At 42.3% G+C, this 21,603-nt stretch overlaps 1 protein-coding gene and 1 long non-coding RNA gene across 4 annotated transcripts in view; one reads left to right on the top strand and one right to left on the bottom strand.

The window, feature by feature from the left end:
• Positions 1-21,603, top strand: part of LOC147108810 (serine/threonine-protein kinase Sgk2-like) — a 179,927-nt gene that overhangs the window by 65,746 nt on the left and 92,578 nt on the right. The window lies entirely within an intron of this gene.
• On the bottom strand, positions 160-2,261 carry LOC147108812 (uncharacterized). The gene is made up of 3 exons (XR_015080665.1): positions 1,463-2,261; positions 1,207-1,311; positions 160-1,101 (listed from the first exon to the last, which is right to left on the bottom strand). It is a non-coding gene; the product is annotated as an uncharacterized LOC147108812 (long non-coding RNA).

Raw genomic sequence — 21,603 nt, 5'->3', positions numbered from 1 at the left:
CTCATACTCGCTGTGAAATTGAAAAGCACCTGAGTGGCTCTGGGGGAAATGTGCTTGTAAATGCTGAAAGATGCTTCTAATAAAGTGCAATTGTTTTTATTTTTTTGCTAGGGGATGCATGCTAATCACACAACCATATTTCATATTTCAGTAATCAAATCAAATCAAATCAACTTTTATTGTCATTGTTAGTGCACAAGTGCAGTACAACTCCTCTGCCTTTTCTCCAACTGAAATCATATTTCAGTAATCATTCCCCCCCTTTAGAAATGTACTGTTGTCTGGTTACATTTAATGTACAATAAAATAGACAATGTATTAAGTCGCTCAATTAAGGTCTTTTTCTTTATATTGGGACTCTGCTCCATGTCTGGCCAGCAAGAGTCCAACGTGTGAGCTGCTCCATGTCTGTGCCCGCGGGGATAGTTCAAAATCTTCCCCTGTGATCGACTCACAGACACACCGGGTCTGATATGGAGGGAAATACTGACCTTTCCATTTGACTGCGCCACTGTAGAATGGCATTAATGGCATTAAAAAGGTCTTAACAAGCAACAAGAAAGCCTCTTTTCGCACTTGCAGCGAGCGTCAGTCAATTGTGCAGAAGCAGGGATGTTCAGATCAGTAATACACACAAGGTGAATCCTCTGCTAGCACTTCCTAAACCAACTTCTCACCACTTTGCGATGACTTTGGGGGTTTTTTCCGCTAAAGTTCGCAACGACAGGAATTGTTGGTCCTTAACAAAAACGTTTCGGAAGTTGCGCCACTTGGTAGCACATAGCCCAGGGATTTCACACAATCCGTCACTTTTGGCCGTGTGCAGTGTCAGGCGATGGCAGTCGTATTTGCTATCAATGTTTAGATCATACTTTACTGTCCGCGTGCCATTGAATACAATCTGAACAAACTAGCTCAATAACTAGTTAATTTCAGAAACATTTCGGCCGGATGCTAATCTGTGTTGAAGGATTGATCAAAGTGTGCAATTTGTCAAATTTCGCCACCTTTTTCCAATCCCTGAAGGGTCCATTTCGGATGATTTAACCCGGGTACCAAACAGCACAAAACTCGTGAGCTGGCAGTGACTCTCGCGGCGTTCTACAGAACAAAAAGACAAATTATAGAATCATCACACACAAAAAAATTACAAATTACAATGCTGCTACCTCGAAATATAAGTCGCTGCCTGTTTCACGTATTTACTTTGGAGTCTGTGGTGCTGACGTGTATCTGACCTACTTTCAATGTGAACCTTGATCGCCAAACCTGCAACGGGTTGTGTTAATCGGTTCAGCTCCAATTCCAGAACTAGAAGACAACATAGGAACATAGTTAGTTGTTCAAAATCGCTGCAACTGGTGAAAATGAAAAACATTAAAATCCGGAAACTCAATTCAACCAGAAATATTTTTATGTAAACGTCAAAAAGAATTATTGGGAATTTCAGTGAATTACTTACAGGATGAAAGCGATGGATGAAAATGGGAACAACCTCAGAGGCAAGAGAGGCTCCCTTTGCGCACACCAAACTTTCTCAATCGTATAAAAGGTTTATTTATTCTATAATAAAATCACGCAGGCGTGTTGCAACTAATCCCTCCATGGTAACTGATGGGATTTTCATTAAACGCTCTCCACATCCTCGTGGGCCAAGTATGAAATATAATTAGACCGGTTCGACACTAACTGGCCTGAATTATGAACAGAATGGTGTCCACTCACACTCAAGGCGAGGAGCTGTCAAAAAGTCCCCCCACCCCCAAAAAAAACAGCAGCGGACGGCAAGCGTTACAGTATCAGAACTTCCTGCATTATTCACCCACTCCGCAACGAAATCGAAAGATGCAGACAAAAGCGGGTTACTAACAGGAGCCCGTGAAAGGACAAGTTGGCCGCTCGGTGCCGGGTAGGAGTTCCTCCCCGGGTGGGCTGAACGGGACCGGGTGATGTCCCGAAGCTCAGCCCCCGTTACCTGTGCAACATCTTACCTACCCGACATTTCCCATCCATTCCCATCGGATGAGCAAGGACTGGGGAGCACAGCCGGATTATTAAACGGCGCTGCTCCCTCGCCACAGGGGGAAGCGGAGCGATTTACTTCCAACATCAGAACCTGGACAATAAAAACCACGAGTTCATTACTCACATTCAATTCCAAATCCGTGCCGCTTAATAAGCCAAATTATATTTTCTGCACAAACTGTGAAAGGCTGATATAAATACTGCTGACTAGGATTCTCAGGGAAAAAAATGTCAAGAGTTTGAACTATTTTTCACAAATGGGATTTTTTTTCGTTGGAAAAGAGATGTTTCATTTCGTTTTAGCTTCAACCCGTGGCGCGGGAAATATAACACCTAAATAAATGTTTTTTTTAAAAAATTACCTCAGTTCCTCAAGCATTTAAAATGTGTGTTACTGAAGCGTGAATATAGACCCCAATACTAGTACCCTCGACTCTCCTTAAAGAAAGCAGGGAGGACCAGCACAGTCCAAGTACTTCTCTGCAACTTGACCAGAGACCAATACCTCTTGTGCTCTGGGTAATCCACAATGCATTGAACCGCAGGCAATAATAACAACAAAAAAGAAAGACTTTCCCTTTAATGCATCTAACTCTGAACCGGTCACTGACCCCTTTCAGCCGCCCGAATCAGCCCCAGCTGATTCTACACATTAACCCGATCTGAAGAGGTAACTCGCCCAGGCATCAGATTGATAACAGATCCAGCAGTCCGAGTTAACTATTTAATAATAAAAAAATAAAGCTGTTCCGAATTAAATACAAACGGGAGGTCTTTTGATCTGAAATGTCCTGCGTTTTGTTTTTGGTATAATCGCCCTTCAAGGTTTCCCATTGCCAAGGGTCGGATTTGGGAATTTCTCTCTCTCTCAAATTCAATCACATTTTTGGTTTCCCCAGCCGTAGCGAGATGGCTCTTCCCGGGGCCTCTCACTTGGTACCTGTCGCCCGGATTACTTTTAATCGCACAACGATCCAGCTCCCGGGATTGCGGTCTGAGATCTAGGCTGGATTTTGAATAGTGCAAAAGTACCTCGAAATGATCAAACCAGAAAGATTTCAGCAGATGCATGCATTTAAATTGCACGCTTTGCATGTTTAAAAAAAAAGTCTAATGTATTCCCTAGCATGTTATGTAGCTGTATTGTTGGAGCGGCATATTCAACTTTTAAAGTTTAGAATTGTGGAATCTGTCTTGCTATAACTTTCTAAATGTTAAAAGGCAGAGGCTGGAGCCGCTTGTATTCACACTGGTATTCCCGGGAAAAGTGGGTCTCTCTCTCGAGCTCAATATGGACAATTCGAGGCTCGCAATCCGAATCCAGTATTTGGAAGATATTGCAATCGTATCCACGCGTACGAAATGCTTTAATATTCTCCGCGCGCCGACGAAACATTTTAACCCAATTCCAAAACAATAATGTATCGGTTCCAGTGTCACGCAATGTTTCAAATGCACTCACTTTTCCAAAATATGTGAGTGCGGGAAATATTTTTTAAATCATATTTAAATAAACGGGGTATTAATTGTCTTCAAACGCGTGGAATTTAATATTGCGGTACACGGAACATTTTAAATATGTTAAGGTTTACTCAAATGTTTACAAACATATATTCCAGCAGTATTTTCAAATCACACGGGCAACATGCGCGAATCTGTGCTCAGAGCGATATTTAACCCTAGCTGCACGTTTCAAAAAATTGATCTCATGTCTGTTCTTGAAAGTTGTACTGCAGAGCCTCACCTTATGTAGGAAAAGTGGATTTCAATGCCTCATATAGGCTTCTCAGTTGAGTGTAACTGTTTTCTACGTTATAATCAGTTTCCAAGTTTTAATAAAAAATATATACACTGCGTTTCTGTCTTGATTTACTTGCTTTGGGGGAATTTGAAGTCCTCTGGGTTTTTTCAATCAGTCCATAATTTAATAATATTGAAATGTGACATCCTCTACGAAAGTATTCTGTCTGCAGGCATTATGCGTCACATGGAACAGACAAGCCATGGAATAACATTCACAGGGCTCCGTTTCTTGAGCTAGTTCGCGCTACTTTCAAAGCACACAGTGAAAGACCCTAAACTGCAAAGAAGCTTATCTCCAGAACTAACCCAACCAGGGTCTGCCTTTTAAATATTTCATTTCTATTGACAGATTCTTTAGTATATATATTTATGAAATTATAAATCTGCTTGTAACAGGTTGTAACTTGGTGCTAAACGCCACCAGAGCAACATCATCAGCCTCAAAGATAAGACTTCTTGTAATAACAATAGCAACATATTGCCGATACTGGAAATCTGAAATAATAACAGAAAATGCTGGCAACACTCAGCAAGTCCAGCACCGAGGAGAGAGAAACAGAGTCGACGTTTCGGGTCGAGGACCCTTTGTCAGACTTCTTGTAAATTTGGTGGCTTTTTTTTGGAGAGTGGGGGGGAGGGGACGAATGTTAAGGTCAGCTTGTGTTAAGTCTACGACACCTACAGGACAAATACTGTAGGAATGTTTTGCTTCACAGGACGAACAGAGCGAGTCTGGTAGGGTAGCTCCCTGAAATTAACATATAGGCGCTCTGAAATTAACATATAGACGCCCTTTTAACCTATTTGCTAAAGGCAATTCAAATACACTTCGAATCATGTTTTGTGTGGCAGAAAACGGATATGAAATAAACCTTTGCATTTATTGCTTTTGAGAAAGAGTTTGACTCGAAACGTTGACTCTATTTTCTCTCCACGGATGCTGCCTGGCCTGCTGAGTTATTCCAGCATTTTCTGTTGTTATTTCGGATTTCCAGCATCTGCAGTATTTTGCTATCGTACTTTGCATTTATTGGTTGGTAATGTGCTAATGTAAAACTAACGTAAAAATAAACATTCATAAACAATTATTTAAATCTGTGTGTGCAGCTCTAATAGATGGGGAACAAGTGTTCTAATAAAATAAAGCTGAACTGAAAACAAGTATCTATCTGTATCTATATTTATATATGCATGTGTGATTTGTCTGCTATGAACATCCATGTATATCTAGTGCGCATGCAAAGGGAAATATGTATTTGTAATATCAACAACTTGTATTTATATTTAACGTAGTAAAACGTCCCAAAGCGCTTCACAGGAGTGTTATAAGACAAAAAAAATTGACACCGAGCCACATAAGGAGAAATTAGGACCGATGACCAAACGCTTGGTCAAAGAGGTAGGTTTTAAGGAGCGTCTTAAAGAAGGAAAGAGAGGTGGAGAGGCGGAGAGGTTTAGGGAGGGAATTCCAAAGCTTAGGGCCTAGGCAACAGAAGGCACGGCCACCAATGGTTGGGCGATTATAATCAGGGATCCTCAAGAGGGCAGAATTAGAGGAGCGCAGCTATCTCGGGCTCGGCGGGGGGGGGGTTGTGGGGCTAGAGGAGATTACAGAGATATTTATGATTTGGATGAATGGGAAATCCATGTGTATATAATTCACTTAACTGAAAGAGAAACTTGAGCAGATATAGTTGGGACATGCAAAAAATCGGTATGTCTAATTCAGAAAAATAGATCCATGCACATATAATTTGGATTTATGAGAAATCCGTGTATATGTAATTAAAATGTGTGGGAAATATGTGTACGTTTAAATTCAGACCTATTGGAAATCCCTATATATGGGAAATCTATATATATGTAACAGATATGTTGAAAATCGTGGAAGTTTAATTAAGGGTACCGTTATATTGCACTTTGCATTGATGCAGAACAGTTTCAGATGCAAATCAACGTGAATGAGGCAATATAACGTGGGAATAAAAAGAGAAAATGCTGGAAATACTCAGCCGGTCAGGCAGCATCGGGCAGAGAGAGAAACAAGAGTTGTTGGCCCAGAATTTGCAGTCCCAGTGATGGCCAACTGGCAGCGTTCACCGTCATTCTGCCTTTGAAATTGGCCGCAACTTCGGCATTTGGCGCGGGCGCATGTGGAAATCTTGAAGTTGCGGTCAGTCATCGACAGCTCTGACACGGGCTGTGCTGTGGACAACCCCCACCCCCCACCACAGAGCCGGCAATCAGTGAAATCACCCAAATCATTGAAACTCTTCCGCAGTAAATACGCTGTTAAATTCCCCCTGAAAAGTTAGACCCAAAGGGATTAAGTGTAACTGGGGGTTTAACAGCGTATTGACTGCTCAACAAATGTTAAGGGCCTGGAAAAGCAATTTTAACTTATTTTTGTGCAGTGTGAAATTTGTCTATTTTAATAAAAATTAAAATTTTTAATAAACTTTTCAAAACATTAAAAACATTTTTTTTAAGTCTATCCATCTTTATTTCAGGTTTGCCTTTTCCCCATGTGAGAGCCCCAATCTTTGTTTTGCCCTCTCTAACATTTTTTAAAAGTTAGAATTTTAAGAGCTCGCTCGCTTCCTTGTTCGCTGTCTGTGAGAATGCTGCGTTTTGATTGGCTGCTTAGACAGCCTGTTGACATCACAGCAGCTCGCACAAGGGAATCCCCACTACAGTTCACTGATTTGAATTGAAGGTCGGAAAACACAAAGTTCTCGACACAGGGATCGCGAGATTCCTTTGCGAAGCCTATTTCAGGGCCAGCAGCAAACGCCGTCGCTTTGCTGCTGACCGCAAATTCCGGGCCAATATTTCCGGTCGATAACCTTTCCTCAGAACTGGAAACAGTTTTTTAAGCAAGTACAGAGCCAGAGGAAAGGGGATTTTTTCTTTTTATTTCAGATCCACAGTATTTTGCTTTAATATAACGTGGGAGCTGGGTCAGTGATTTGACCCTCCAGTCAAGAATTGTGAGCTACCTCTAGTAGGTTGCCTCCCAGTAACCCTGTTTGAGCTTCACATGGTTCCTCCATAGGCGCAAACCGGAAGTTAGACCCGAAAATGCGCCCAATATCGGCACGCAATTTGCCAATGTCAAGTATCCATCCAATTTCGTTAGAATACACCCGAATGGGCAGAAATCAGCAGGAATCAGCACAGAGAGTGCCAAACTCACACCATATATTTCTTCTTTAAGTAGGAAAATGTAAGTTTAAAATCATTTAACCATCATTCATGCACATCAGGTCTTTTAGGAACCTGCACTCGGGGAAGCTTTTTCATTTTTAATGTGACTTTTACTTATGGCATAAAAGTGCATTAAAAGAAATAGAAGATTGCAATAAACACCAGACTTTCTTTCCCGCAGCGCTTGAAAATCTGGTCTCAATGTGACGAGACCTCCGAACAAGGCCAATTGGAGGATACACGCATTTTAAATTGGGGATGTGGCCACTTTTGTTATTCGTAGGCCTTGGTGTGCACCAATTGGCTGCCACAGTTTTGTTTAATCGATTATGGGATGTGGGCGTCGCTTGGAAGGCCAGCAATTATTGCCCATCCCTAGTTGCCCTTGAGAAAGTGGTGGTGAGCTGCCTTCTTGAACCGCTGCAGTCCGTGTGGTGAAGGTGCTCCCACAGTGCTGTTAGAGAGGCAGTTCCAGGATTTTGACCCAGCGACAATGAAGGATCGGCGATACTACTTCAAAAGTAATTCATTGGCTGTGAAGCACCTTGTGGTGTCCTGCGGATGTGAAAGACACAATATAAATGAAAATTCTTTCTTAGCCGCCTAGTTTGCCCTTCAGTGTGCTTCATTCCTGACACAAGGTCAAAAGGTGAAAGACCTATTACATAACACTTCACTGTGTTGCTCATGAACTGTACTGAAGAAGCTAGTAACAATGTTTCAGATGATTTGTTCAATTTCCCGTGAATTATATCACCTCATTATCAAAGTTTAGATAATACAGGATTTTTATCAGACCCCCCCAAACAGTTGCACATCAGAGAATTTCACAAGAACATAAAAAGATTCTGCAGAATCTTTTAATAGAAATATGGTGGAGACAGTCACGTATGTTGGACCAAAGGAATGAAAAGACACAGGAACAGAAGAAAAAGAATGATTTGATGAGGAATTATCTAAACATTTGAATAACACAAAAGGCAAACCAGTTGGATTGGAGCAGCTGTGACATCATCCCTTTCTGTCACTGTTTTCAGTCGCTCTAAAGTGGGTATGTCTATGCTTCATATGCGGATTTTAAAACCATACTGGCGTATAGCTGAGCCTGTTCCCTTCACTGTGCCTATCTCAGTTTCTAATGCAACTCAGTAGGCCAGCCTCCTTGTGAGCAGAAAGTTATTTGTAAACCAGCCAAAAAGGTCTTGTACGAAAGTTATTTTTTAGTACAAAACGGGGTAATCACATTCTGAAATATATCTGTAATCATAATTTTCAAATGCTTGACTAATGATTGTGACAAACTAACAGAAGCAAAAACCTTTTCATATTTTTCATGAGCTCCTGTCACCTTGATGTAAAAAGCACAAGGGACGAATGAAAGCAATAGTTTCACGTTGCTGGTTTAAAAGGCTCACTTCAAAATAATTTAGTGGAAATTTTTATTTTAACAATAGAAACATAGAAACATAGAAACATAGAAGATAGGAGCAGGAGTAGGCCATTCGGCCCTTCAAGCCTGCTCCGCCATTCGATGAGATCATGGCTGATCATTCAAATTCAGTACCCTGTCCCTGCCTTCTCCCCATATCCCTTGATCCCTTTAGCCTTAAGAAATATATCCAACTCTTTCTTGAATATATTTAATGAACTGGCCTCCACCGCCCTCTGTGGCAGAGAGTTCCACAGGTTCACCACTCTTTGGGTGAAGAAATTCCTCTTCATTTCAGTCCTAAATGTCCTACCCCTTATCCTTAGACTATGACCCCTGGTTCTGGACTCCCCGACCATCGGGAACATCCTTCCAGCATCTAGTCTGTCCAGGCCTGACAGAATTTTATAGGTTTCGATGAGATCCCCTCTCAATCTTCTAAACTCCAGTGAGTATAAGCCCAATCGACACAATCTCTCCTCATACGTCATTCCTGACATCCCAGGTATCAGCCTGGTGAATCTTCGCTGCACTCCTTCCATGGCAAGAACGTCCTTCCTCAGATAAGGCAACCAAAACTGCACACAATACTCAAGGTGCGGTCTCACCAAGGCCCTGTACAACTGTAGCAAGACATCCTTATTCCTGTACTCGAACCCTCTTGCTACGAAGGCCAACATACCATTTGCCTTCTTAACCGCCTGCTGCACCTGCATGCTTACCTTCAGCGACTGGTGCACAAGAACACCCAGGTCTCTTTGCACTTCCCCTTCACCCAATCTATTGCCATTCAAATAATAATCTGCCTTCCTGTTTTTGCCTCCAAAGTGGATAACCTCACATTTATCCACATTATAGTGCATTTGCCATGTTTCTGCCCAATCACCTAACCTGTCCAAATCGTACTGGAGTTTCATGACATCCTCCTCACAGCATACCCTCCCACCCAGCTTTGTGTCATCTGCAAATTTGGAGATATTACATCCAATTCCCTCATCCAGATCATTAATATATATTGTGAACAGCTGGGGTCCTAGGACCGATCCTTGCAGTACCCCACTAGTCACTGCCTGCCACTCGGAAAACGACCCGTTTATTCCAACTCATTGCTTTCTGTCCGCCAACCAGTTCTCTATCCAAGTCAATACCTTGCCCCCAATCCCATGTGCCTTAATTTTGCACGCTAATCTCTTATGCGGGACCTTATCGAAAGCTTTCTGAAAGTCCAAATACACCACATCCACTGGTTCTCCCTTATCTATTTTACCAGTTACATCCTCAAAAAATTCCAGTAGATTAGTCAAGCATGATTTACCTTTTGTAAATCCATGTTGACTTTGTCTGATCCTGTCACTGCTTTCCAAGTGCTCTGCTATTACATCTTTTATAATGGACTCTAGCATTTTCCCCACTACCGATGTCAGGCTTACCGGTCTATAATTCCCCGCTTTTTCTCTGCCACCTTTTTTGAATAGTGGGGTAACATTAGCTACCCTCCAATCCATGGGTACTGTTCCAGAGTCTATTGAGTTCTGGAAGATGACCAGCAATGCATCTAATATTTCTAGGGCCACTTCCTTAAGTACCCTGGGATGTAGATTATCAGGCCCTGGGGATTTATCGGCCTTCAGTCCCATCAATTTTCCTAACACCATTTCCCTACAAATACTGATTTCTTTCAGTTCCACCCTTTCATCAGACCCTATGTTCCCCGGTATTTCTGGGAGGTTATTTGTGTCCTCCTTTGTGAAGACAGAACCAAAATATGTATTTAGTTGGTCTGCCATTTCTTTGTTCCCCATTATAAATTCCCCCGATTCTGACTGCAAGGGACCTACGCTTGACTTCACCAATCTTTTTCTCTTCACATATCTATAAAAGCTTTTACAGTCAGTTTTTATGTTCCCTGTAAGCTTACTCTCATATTCTATTTTCCCTTTCTTAATTAATCCCTTTGTCCTCCTTTGTTGAATCCTGAACTGTTCCCAATCCTCAGGATTATTGCTTTTTCTGGCCAATTTGTATGTCCTCTCCTTGGATCTTATGCTATCCCTAATTTCCCTTGTTAGCCACGGTTGAGTCACCTTTTTTGTTTTATTTTTATGCCAAACTGGGATGAACAACTTCTGTAGTTCATCCATTCGGTCTTTGAATGTTTGCCATTGCCTATCCACTGTCAACCCTTTGAGTGCCATTCCCCAATCAATCCTACCCAACTCGCTCCTCAGACCATCGCAGTTTCCTTTATTTAAATTGAGGACCCTAGTTTCTGAGTCAACTACTTCATTCTCCATCTTAATGAAGAATTCGATCATATTATGATCGCTCCGACCCAAGGGGCCTCGTACAACAAGATTGCTAATTAATCCTTTCTCGTTACATAATACCCAGTCTAAGATGGCCTGATCCCTGGTTGGTTCCTCGACATATTGGTCCAGGAAACCATCCCGTAAACACTCCAGGAATTCCTCCTCCACAGTATTGTTACTGATTTGGTTAGCCCAATCTATATGTAGATTAAAGTCAATGGGCCTGAATTTGCGGTGGGAGGTTTCCCACGGGCGAATGCCTCCGAACCGCAAGAAAAGTGCAAACCTGCCTGATGGTCCTGGAGGTTCGAAGACTCGCGCTCCTGGGCCTCGACACGTACACATGTGTAAAGGCCCATGTGTCCCAGGGGGCGCACTCAATTTGCAAGCGTCCCTGGGATCACATGGGCCGGCCCAATCAATGAAAAAGGGGAATCCCCATTATGCTTATGGGGATTCCATTTAGATACGGAATTCCCATAAGCATGAATAGGAATCCCCTAAAAAACACAATTACACACCAGTTAAATAAAAATAAATCATTACATGTTCAATATTAATTAAAATACAATTAAATTAAACATTTTAAACAAAAATGTAATTTTTTGATAAAATAAATTTAAATGTTTTAAAGGGGCTAAAAATAACATAACTAATTTTAAAGTTTTTTATGTTTAAATAATGTTTTAAAAAATATTTTAATATTTAATTAAACACTTACACTGGTAAAAGAAGGCCCTACGCCTGCTTTTACCAGTTGTAAGAGTTTCGTGGGCACTTGCTGGGCAGTAGTTGGGCAAATAGCCAGTGAATGTCCATTTCCCGGGGATGCGGATGATCTGTCAAGCTGAAACTTAACAGATCGCAAGTTTCGGGTTTTCACACATGCGCATCGCATGCGGAAATCCAGAACTTGGGGGATACTTACGGCCACGTACGTGGTCATAGGCCCTGGAAAATCCAGGCCATTATATTTACAGTGAAAGCATCGGAAACTCACTGGAACAATCACTCTAATTAAAACAATTTGAATAATTTGGAGTTTTCTAATTTTTGTAATTTTCTAAATTCTTTCCCGTTCATTTCCGCGTTGTATTCCATAGTGTTTAGTTTTCTGTTGAATGTCTAAAATATTACACAGAAAATAAAGACATAGAAACATAAAAACATAGAAGATAGGAGCAGGAGTAGGCCATTCGGCCCCTCGAGCCTGCTCCACCATTCAATGCGATCATGGCTGATCATCCAAATTCAGTACCCTGTCCCTGCCTCCTCCCCATACCCCTTGATCCCTTTAGCCTTGAGAAATATATCCAACTCCTTCTTGAATATATTTAATGAATTAGCCTCAACTGCCTTCTGGGGTAGAGAATTCCACAGGTTCACCACTCTCTGGGTGAAGAAATTCCACCTCATTTCTGTCCTAAATGGCCTACCCCTTATCCTTAGACTGTGACCCCTGGTTCTGGACTCCCTGACCATCAGGAACATCCTTCCTGCATCTAGTCTGTACAGGCCTATCAGAGTTTTATAAGTTTCAATGAGATCCCCTCTCATTCTTCTAAACTCCAGCGAGTACAAGCCCAATCGACCCAATCTCTCCTCATACGTCATTCCTGCCATCCCAGGTATCAGCCTGGTGAATCTTCGCTGAACTCCTTCCATGGCAAGAACATCCTTCCTCAGATAAGGCAACCAAAACTGCACACAATACTCAAGATGTGGTCTCACCAAGGCCCTGTACAACTGTAGCAAGACATCCTTGTTCCTGTACTCAAACCCTCTCGCTACGAAGGCCAACATACCATTTGCCTTCTTAACCGCCTGCTGCACCTGCATGCTTACCTTCAGTGACTGGTGCACAAGGACACCCAGGTCTCATTGCACTTCCCCTTCTCCCAATCTATTGCCATTCAAATAATAATCTGCCTTCCTGTTTTTGCTACCAAAGTGGATAACCTCACATTTATCCACGTTATATTGCATCTGCCATGTTTCTGCCCAATCACCCAACCTGTCCAAATCATCCTGGAGTTTCTCGGCATCCTCCTCACAGCACACACGCCCACCCAGCTTTGTGTCATCTGCAAATTTGGAGATATTACATCTAGTTCCTTTGTCTAGATCATTAATATATATTGTGAATAGCTGGAGTCCAAGGACCAATCCCTGCGGTACCCCACTAGTCACTGCCTGCCACTCGGAAAAAGACCCGTTTATTCCAACTCTTTGCTTTCTGTCTGCCAAATTGTTCTCTATCCAAGTCAGTACCTTGCCCCCAATCCCATGTGCCTTAACTTTACACGCTAATCTCTTATGCGGGACCTTATCGAAAGCCTTCTGAAAGTCCAAATACACCACATCCACTGGTTCTCCCTTATCTATTTTACCAGTTACATCCTCAAAAAATTCCAGTAGATTAGTCAAGCACAATTTACCCTTTGTAAATCCATGTTGACTTTGTCCGATCCTGTCACTGTTTTCCAAGTGCTCTGCTATTACATCTTTTATAATCCCAGGCTGCTGTGGGAGGCAAGGGAGGAGATTGCAGGGGCTCTGACACTGATTTTCAGAACCTCTCTGGCCACAGGGGATGTACCAGAGAACTGGAGAACAGCTAACGTAGTACCATTATTCAAGAAGGGTAGCAGGGATAAACCAGGGAATTACAGGCCAGTGAGTCTAACATCTGTGGTGGGGAAATTATTGGAAAAAATTCTGAGGGACAAAATTAATCTCCACTTGGAGAGGCAAGGATTAATCGGGGATAGTCAGCATGGCTTTGTCAAGGGTAAATCATGTCTAACAAATCTGATCGAATTTTTCGAGGGGGTGACTAGTGGGGTGGATGAGGGAAATGCTGTGGATGTGGTTTACATGGACTTCAGTAAAGCTTTTGACAAAGTCCCGCATAGGAGACTGGTCAAGAAGGTAAGAGCCCATGGGATCCAGGGTGCCTTGGCGCGTTGGATCCTAAACTGGCTGAGTGGCAGGAGGCAGAGGGTGACGGTCGAAGGTTGCTTTTGTGACTGGAAGCCTGTGTCCAGTGGGGTACCTCAGGGATCGGTGCTGGGTCCCTTATTGTTTGTGATCTACATAAATGATTTGGATGAGAATGTAAAAGGTATGATCAGTAAGTTCGCAGATGACACGAAAATTGGTGGGGTGGTAAATTGCGAGGAGGAAAGCCTCCGGCTACAGGACGATATAAACGGGTTGGTCAGATGGGCGGAAAAGTGGCAAATGGAATTTAACCCTGAAAAGTGCGAGGTGATGCATTTTGGACGGACAAATAAGGCAAGGGAATACACAATGAGTGGTAGGACCCTAGGAAGTACAGAGGGTCAGAGGGACCTTGGTGTACATGTACATAGATCCCTGAAGGCAGCGGAGCAGGTAGATAAGGTGGTTAAAAAGGCATATGGGATACTTGCCTTCATTAGCCGAGGCATAGAATATAAGAGCAGGGAGGTTATGATGGAGCTGTACAAAACGCTGGTGAGGCCACAGCTGGAGTACTGTGTGCAGTTCTGGTCGCCTCACTATAGGAAGGATGTGATTGCTTTGGAGAGGGTGCAGAGAAGATTCACCAGGATGTTACCTGGGATGGAGCGCCTCAGCTATGAAGAGAGGCTGGACAGGCTGGAGTTGTTTTCCTTGGAGCAGAGAAGGCTGAGGGGGGACCTGATTGAGGTGTACAAAATAATGAGGGGCATAGATAGGGTAGATAAAGAGGAACTTTTCCCCTTAGTGGGGGGGTCAATAACAAGGGGGCATAGATTCAGGGTAAGGGGCAGGAGATTTAGAGGGGATTTGAGGAGGAACTTTTTCACCCAGAGGGTGGTTGGAATGTGGAACTCAATGCCTGAAAGGGTGGTGGAGGCAGGAACCCTCACAACATTCAAGAAGCATTTGGATGAGCACTTGAAATGCCATTGCATACAAGGCTATGGACCAAATGCTGGAAAATGGGATTAGACTGGACAGGGATGGATGGGCGGCGCAGACACGATGGGCCGAAGGGCCTCTTTCTGTGCTGTAAAACTCTATGACTCTATGACTCTATAATGGACTCTAGCATTTTCCCCACTACCGATGTCAGGCTTACCGGTCTGTAATTCCCCGTTTTCTCTCTACCACCTTTTTTGAATAGTGGGGTAACATTAGCTACCCTCTAATCCATGGGTACTGTTCCAGATTCCATCGAATGTTGGAAGATGATCAGCAATGCATCTATTATTTCTAGGGCCACTTCCTTAAGTACCCTAGGATGTAGATTATCAGGCCCTGGGGATTTATCGGCCTTCAATCCCATCAATTTTCTTAACACCATTTCCCTACAAATACTGATTTCTTTCAGTTCCTCACTTTCATCAGACCCTATGTTCCCCAACATCTCTGGGAGGTTATTTGTGTCCTCCTTTGTGAAAACGGAACCAAGACAATGATGGGAATTAAGAACTTACAGTAACAAATGTATAGGAAATATGAATGTCTATGTTTATTTGTTAATCAGGCTTTATCCATTGCTGAAATTTTTCAGTGGCCTATATTCCTGCTGTAGCAAGTGCAAAAGGGCAAGAAAAGGACATTAAACATTGCCTATCTTAAACAGAAGCATTACAGAGGCTAGTAGTCAGTAACATTCCAATTTCTTCTTGGAGCAACTCTATACATCCATAGAAATTCCTACATGATGCCTGACTTTGGCCTGGATTCTGTCAGTGGTGAAGTGATGGTGCTTGCCGCTGACCTTGAACAAAGATGCCTACAAAGATCTAGCGATCTCTGTGGCATTTATTTTACCTCTCCCGACGTTAATTTGAATCTGGTGCCAAGTCTAGTGGATCTGCAGCATCCAGCAACAGTGATGTCATCAAGCTGGTTAAGCAGCCAATCACATTGAAGGATTCTCACAGACAGCAAACCCAGAAGTAAAATGCACTGATTATCCTTCACTTTTAATAAATTTCACACAGAGCAGAATAAAGATTGGGACATACACATGTGGTTAAGGTAGAAGCTGAAATATCAGAAACAAACTTTAAAATCCATTATTATATTAAAAACCATGGAATTTTAATCATAATGAAAAAAATTGACATTTCACAAACATAAAATTAGTTTTTCAGAGCCAGAATGGTTGTTCAGCAGTAATTATGACTCAGTACGTCGTTAAAACCTCAATTACACCTCATTGAGCAGGGCTTAACTTTTACAGGGTTTTTTAACAGCGATATTAGAGTGTAAAAACGGAGGTTCTCATCAGTTCAGTGATTTCAATTGATTGCCGGCTGTGGGGAATTCAACTTGTGGAGGAGCAGGGAATGACTGACAGCAACTTCTGGATTTCCCCATTTAACTGGGCATGTGCGGACACCAGAACTTGCTATCAGTTTCACAGTTGTAATGACAGTGAACGCCAACAGTTTCGCCATCATTATCACCGCAAATTCCAGGCCATTATGACTATGTGCTTGCAGAGATACAGCATCATTCCAAGTTCTGGAGAAAACCAAAGTGTCCAGTGTTTGCAGCCCGCTTCACTCAGCTACTCACAGTACTGGTATAAGTCCACCACCCCAAGGGGTGTGCATGGTCAGACTGACTCCAGTAAGTGGATTGGCCCGATGAGGTGCAATGATTTCTAGGGCACTATGAGGGCTCCCTTTGTAAAAATGGAAGTGACAAAGGAGTCCTCCACCATCAGCCCATGCATTAAAGGTATTTATACGTTCAGCTTTTATGTACTTTGGATTGTGGAACAGTAAAGTCCGTGCACATTTACAATGCTAAAACCAGCTCCCTTCTCTGAAAAATAGGCATCTTTGTGGGTCTGCGATTTTGGCATTAAGATAAGAATGAAATTATAACAATGTGAACTTGGGGAGCCAGCACCTGGAGATCATGCTCCTACCATCTCAAGTACAGAAGCACTAAATGTAAAAGTATCTTTAGATGGCCTTAGTAGATGTAAATCACTATACTTGGGGTGTAATACAGCTCTGCTATCATTCTGAATTCAGTCACTATCAGCATCAGTTTTAGCACAAAATCCTATCATCACGAGGGCATTAGCAATCTGCATCATGCTTATTTTTTCAATGCAAAGGTTCAATTCTTTTAAATCTCTCTCTGAAGAGTTTTGAGTGCCAGAAAGATCCTTTTCGCTTTTACCCTTTCCCACTCCAGTATATCAATTTCCTTTTGAAGGTAAGGTTCCTAAAATTCCACACAAGGGCCCAGAAATTCGGGTCCCAATGCGTGAGTACGCACGGGGTACTCACGCGCAGGCCCAACGAAAGTGCCAGTTTCGTGCATGCACTGCGCATGCGCGGGAAACTGGCACTTCCGTTCCCCTGAAAGAAGGGGTTGACAGGTGGAACGCGTGCGCCGGAGAGGCAGCGCGTGCGCATCGAACTTACGTTTTTTTTGCAGGTTTCTCCAGGAGGGTAAGTCTCCAGCAGTTACACTTTTAAAAAGCAGTCGCAAGGCCTGCTTTGAACAAGGTAAGTGGTGAATTAATTAAAATTAAAACATTTTTTCCACAGGTTTATTATTTTTAAATACTTTGAAGAAAAGTAAGTTTATTTTTAGCCCCGTTAGAAAATGTAATTAATTTTTTCAAAAATTTAAATTATTGTTTAAAATAGTTATTTCATGTAATTTATAGTTATTTTAAAAATGTGATGTTTTTTTTAATTTATTTGAAGTTTTAGTGATGTTTTGGGGCTTATAGTATTTATAGGTTTGACAGCTCTTCCTGTCAAACTTATGAATGAAGCATTCCCTGCTACCATTGGCTCTCCATGGCCCACGTGATCCCAGGGGATGCATCGAACTAACTGCGTCCCTGGGATACGCAAGCACCGCACGCCGGCAGTTGGAGGAGGCCCAGGATCGGAATCCCATGCGGGCCCACAGCTCAACGGCCGGCACGGTAGGTAAGTGCAGGTCGGAGGCTTGCACCCGCGGGAAGCCTCCAACCCGAATTTCTGGGCCATTATTCCAAATGTAGCATTATTAATGAGCTATACAGGGTCAAATGAATCTGTTCCAATTTATAATTTGATGCCCAAGACATATATTCAAGTATTTGATTAGCCTTCATAATAGCTTCATATTGACTGGATGTTTTCAATGAATGGTAAACAATCTCTCCAAATGGGTTTCCTTTGCCGCTTTTGGTAAGTGATGTCCATGTAGCCAACTCTGCTGGTTCGCTGGATACCTTCTGTGACCAGTGGGCAATGGGCATCAGATGAAATTTTTGTTTGATTTCGCCTGATCTTACTGTTTTAATTTTTTATTTTAGTTAATTTTCTTTAAAAAAAAGTGTGAGTTGGACAGGCCACCCTGGAATATTTTAGTGCTGTTGCCTCTTTAAGGGGAGGCACTTGATTATGTTCCAGTGTCACAATGCTCACCTGGTCCTGCACCCAAACTGGCCTATCTCAAAATAGGAACCCCACAACCAATTGTTCACGTTTGTTCCCTGCCAGGACACTTCCTAGTAGCAGGTGATACTATCTTCAGAAGACAACCATTGCCAATGGAAGACCCTATATTAGGCCTGCACTGTCAGAGGTGCCGTCTTCCAGATGAGATGTTAAACCGAGGCCCTGTTTGCTCTCAGGTGGTCATAAAAGATCCCACGTCACTATATTGACAAAGAGCAGGGGAGTTATCCCCATTGTCCGGGCCAATATTAATCCCTCAATCAATATCACTGAGATTATCTGGTCATTATCACATTGCTGTTCGTGGGAGCTGGCTGTGCACTAATTGCCTGCTGCATTTCCTACATTACAACAGTGACTGCAATTCAAAAGTATTTCATTGACTGTAAAGTGCTTTGGGACATCCGGAGGTTGTGAAAGACGCTATAGAAATCTTTTTCCTTTTTTTTTCTTTGTGTCTAGTCAAAAGTGGCAGTATAACTTGTGAGTCAGTTCACAATTACTTCATAATAAGTTATCTGCTCATTTATTGAAGTTAGTTTGGGACTTGTGCCGTACACATTGTTGTAAATTTGTGATGGTTTGTCCATAATGCTCACTTGTAAATGACTCTGAGCTTGTGCAGTATGCTCTCTTGTGGACCAGACTGGTCTTTGCAGCATGGACGGTAGCAGATCAGTGTGCATCTTGCAAAATATTGTATTGTTGTTCAATTTGCATTTTGGACTAAATCACTGTGGGTTCTGTAGTACGTTCCGTTGTGGATCAGTGAGGGTGTTCAGTGAACAATACTGTAGATGAGAGTGGTATCAGCAGTGGATTAGTGTGGACTGATACAATGTGCTGAGTTGCAGATCAGCACGGGTTTGTGCCGTTTGCTGTGCTGTAAATCAGCATGGGTTTTGCAGCGTGCTGTTTAGAATGGCAGCATGGCCTTATTTTTCTCTCAGGGCTTCATTTAACACAGATGTTCCTCAGGTTTGACCCGCTGCACCAACATTTGGAGTGAGTGTTTCTTTTTCGCCACATGAGTATCTGAGTCTTTCCTCATTTACCTCTCCTTGGGGATAGATTAGAAGAGAGAGGAAGCCTCCCTTGCCAGGGAACAGCCTAAATAAATCCACAGTCCTGCAGGTCAGCGTATTAGGCCTCATGAAACACATAAATCAGGCATGAGCCAAGCAGCCAAGCTCCCATGAAGAGAGAGAATTTCAGCTTTTAGAACCAATCACAGAACCACTCACCCCGATCTGCTGCAGTTTGTCGATGTAAATAACACAAAAATATTATTTCAGAGTTCCAACTTCGTGTCATAATATTATTCCTGAGTCCTCACTTCAAACTGGTGAGGCTGTATGCCCAGAGTTAATTAGTCTGGGCATGGAGTTGCTGGAAAAATAAATAAAAGAACTTGGGAATCACAGATCACTGATTGGTAGTTTGTGTGTAGTTGAGGAAGTAGAGGCTATAAATGTTTTCTGCGACTTCTAATGGATGAAATTAGTCTGAATTGTGATTACTTAAATAGCGCATTTAATCAAACATAACGTCGACCTTCATACAATATTGAATAAACATTAGAAATAATTCATCGGTCAAAATATGTCTGCAAGACCTAGAAAAAACAAACATAAACTGCTCAAAGTTCCAAACAATCTAAGCAACATTTGAATGATCTTCATTCATTTAATTATGAAGTTAGGCGGAGGAATTATTTTTTAAGACATGCTGGAGGTTGTTGCCTCAAATGACTGTAAATGTTTAACCTAGGGTTATTTTCTTGAGTTCTGATTTGAAAAGTTATATTCGACAAGTCACTGATGTTTGTACTTGATAAGAAGATTGCTGATGACTTCAGGATTATTCACCCTCTGGGTTCAGAAGCTTTCATTAAACTCAAGTCTCGATAAAACTTTAAAGCCATCAGGAACCAGATGTACACACACATACTGGCACTAAACCACCAGAGTAACAGATATACACACCAGCGATCAGATGCACACTCGCCACTAGAGTGCCAGGGAATACAGAGCTCCTGTTCTATTGATAGCGAAGAATATGAGTTACACTCTCACTTGATTGCCAGAGATTGGATGCCATATCCACAGACTGACTGGGATCCAGATGCATAACCTCCAGGTAACTAGACTGCCAGGCAATGGTCCCCTAAAAATGTTTTGGGTGCGCGGCCGCTTTAAGGGGCTGCGCGGCCCATTCAGTTTCGCGCATGCACAAAACTTAACATTGAAAAAACCGATCCCAGTCTGCGAGGTCAGACCGTTGCTGCCAGGGATTGTATACTTCCCCAGTAGATCACTGGCAGGTTCTTCCTTGGGCTCTATTTCAAGTGATGTTTGGAATTTATTGATTTAAGTGCAAAAATATAAATACGGTTTATTTACCAGGGATGAGGGACTTCGGTTATGCGGAAAGGCTAGAGAAGCTGGGATTGTTCTGCTCACAGCAGAGAAGGTTAAGGAGGAGATTTAAGAGAGGTGTTCCAAATTATGAAGGGTTTTGATAGAGTAAATAAGGAGAAACTGTTTCCACTGGCGGGTGGATCGATAACCAGAGGACACAGATTTAAGATAATTGGCAAAAAACCAGAGGGGGGGATGAGGAGAGTATTTTTTACGCAGCTATTACGCAGAGTTGTTATGATCTGGAATGCATTGCCTGAAAGGGTGGTGGAAGCAGATTCAATGGTAACTTTCAAAAGTGAATTGGGTAAATACGCAAAATGGAAACATTTGCAGGGCTATGGTGAAAGAGTGGGACTAATTGGAGAGCTCTTTCAAGGAGCTGGCACAGGCATGATGGGCCAAATGGCCTCCTTCTGTGCTGTATGATACTATGCTGGGTCCATGGAAACGTTACACAAGGAATGCATCTATTCAGGAGTGATTAGTGTAGGATGTAGATTAGATAATTATATTCTAAAGATTTCACTTGATTTGTCTTTCGGGGTTAGGGAACCACTTGCAAAACCTATCCTGAAGAGACTAAATAGGTTGGGATAAAGTATATTGCGGAGACTCTATGGAAGGATTGGGTTCAATAGGTTGACTGGCCTTTCCTCATTCCACGCATTCTCATTTCTTATTCATTAGTTGAAAGGAGCACTGGCATTGATGCTCTTAAGCCAGAACATTAAATGGCTCAAGTCACAGTGATGCACTCTCCAATTCTTCTATCACACCATGGAGAAGAGCTGGCCTCTATTCACTGTCCCCTCCTAAGATCAGGAGATTAAGGCAAATTCATGTCCTTACAACACCAACAACTCGCATTCATATAATGCCTTTGACATATTAAAACATCCCAAGGAGCGTTATCAAACAAAATTTGACACCAAGCCACATAAGGAGAT

The sequence above is a fragment of the Somniosus microcephalus genome, chromosome 13, assembly GCF_052327205.1.
Source record: "Somniosus microcephalus isolate GS21.2 chromosome 13, FLI_Smic_1.0, whole genome shotgun sequence".
NCBI lineage: Eukaryota > Metazoa > Chordata > Chondrichthyes > Squaliformes > Somniosidae > Somniosus > Somniosus microcephalus.
This window is presented reverse-complemented; position numbering and strand designations above follow the sequence as displayed.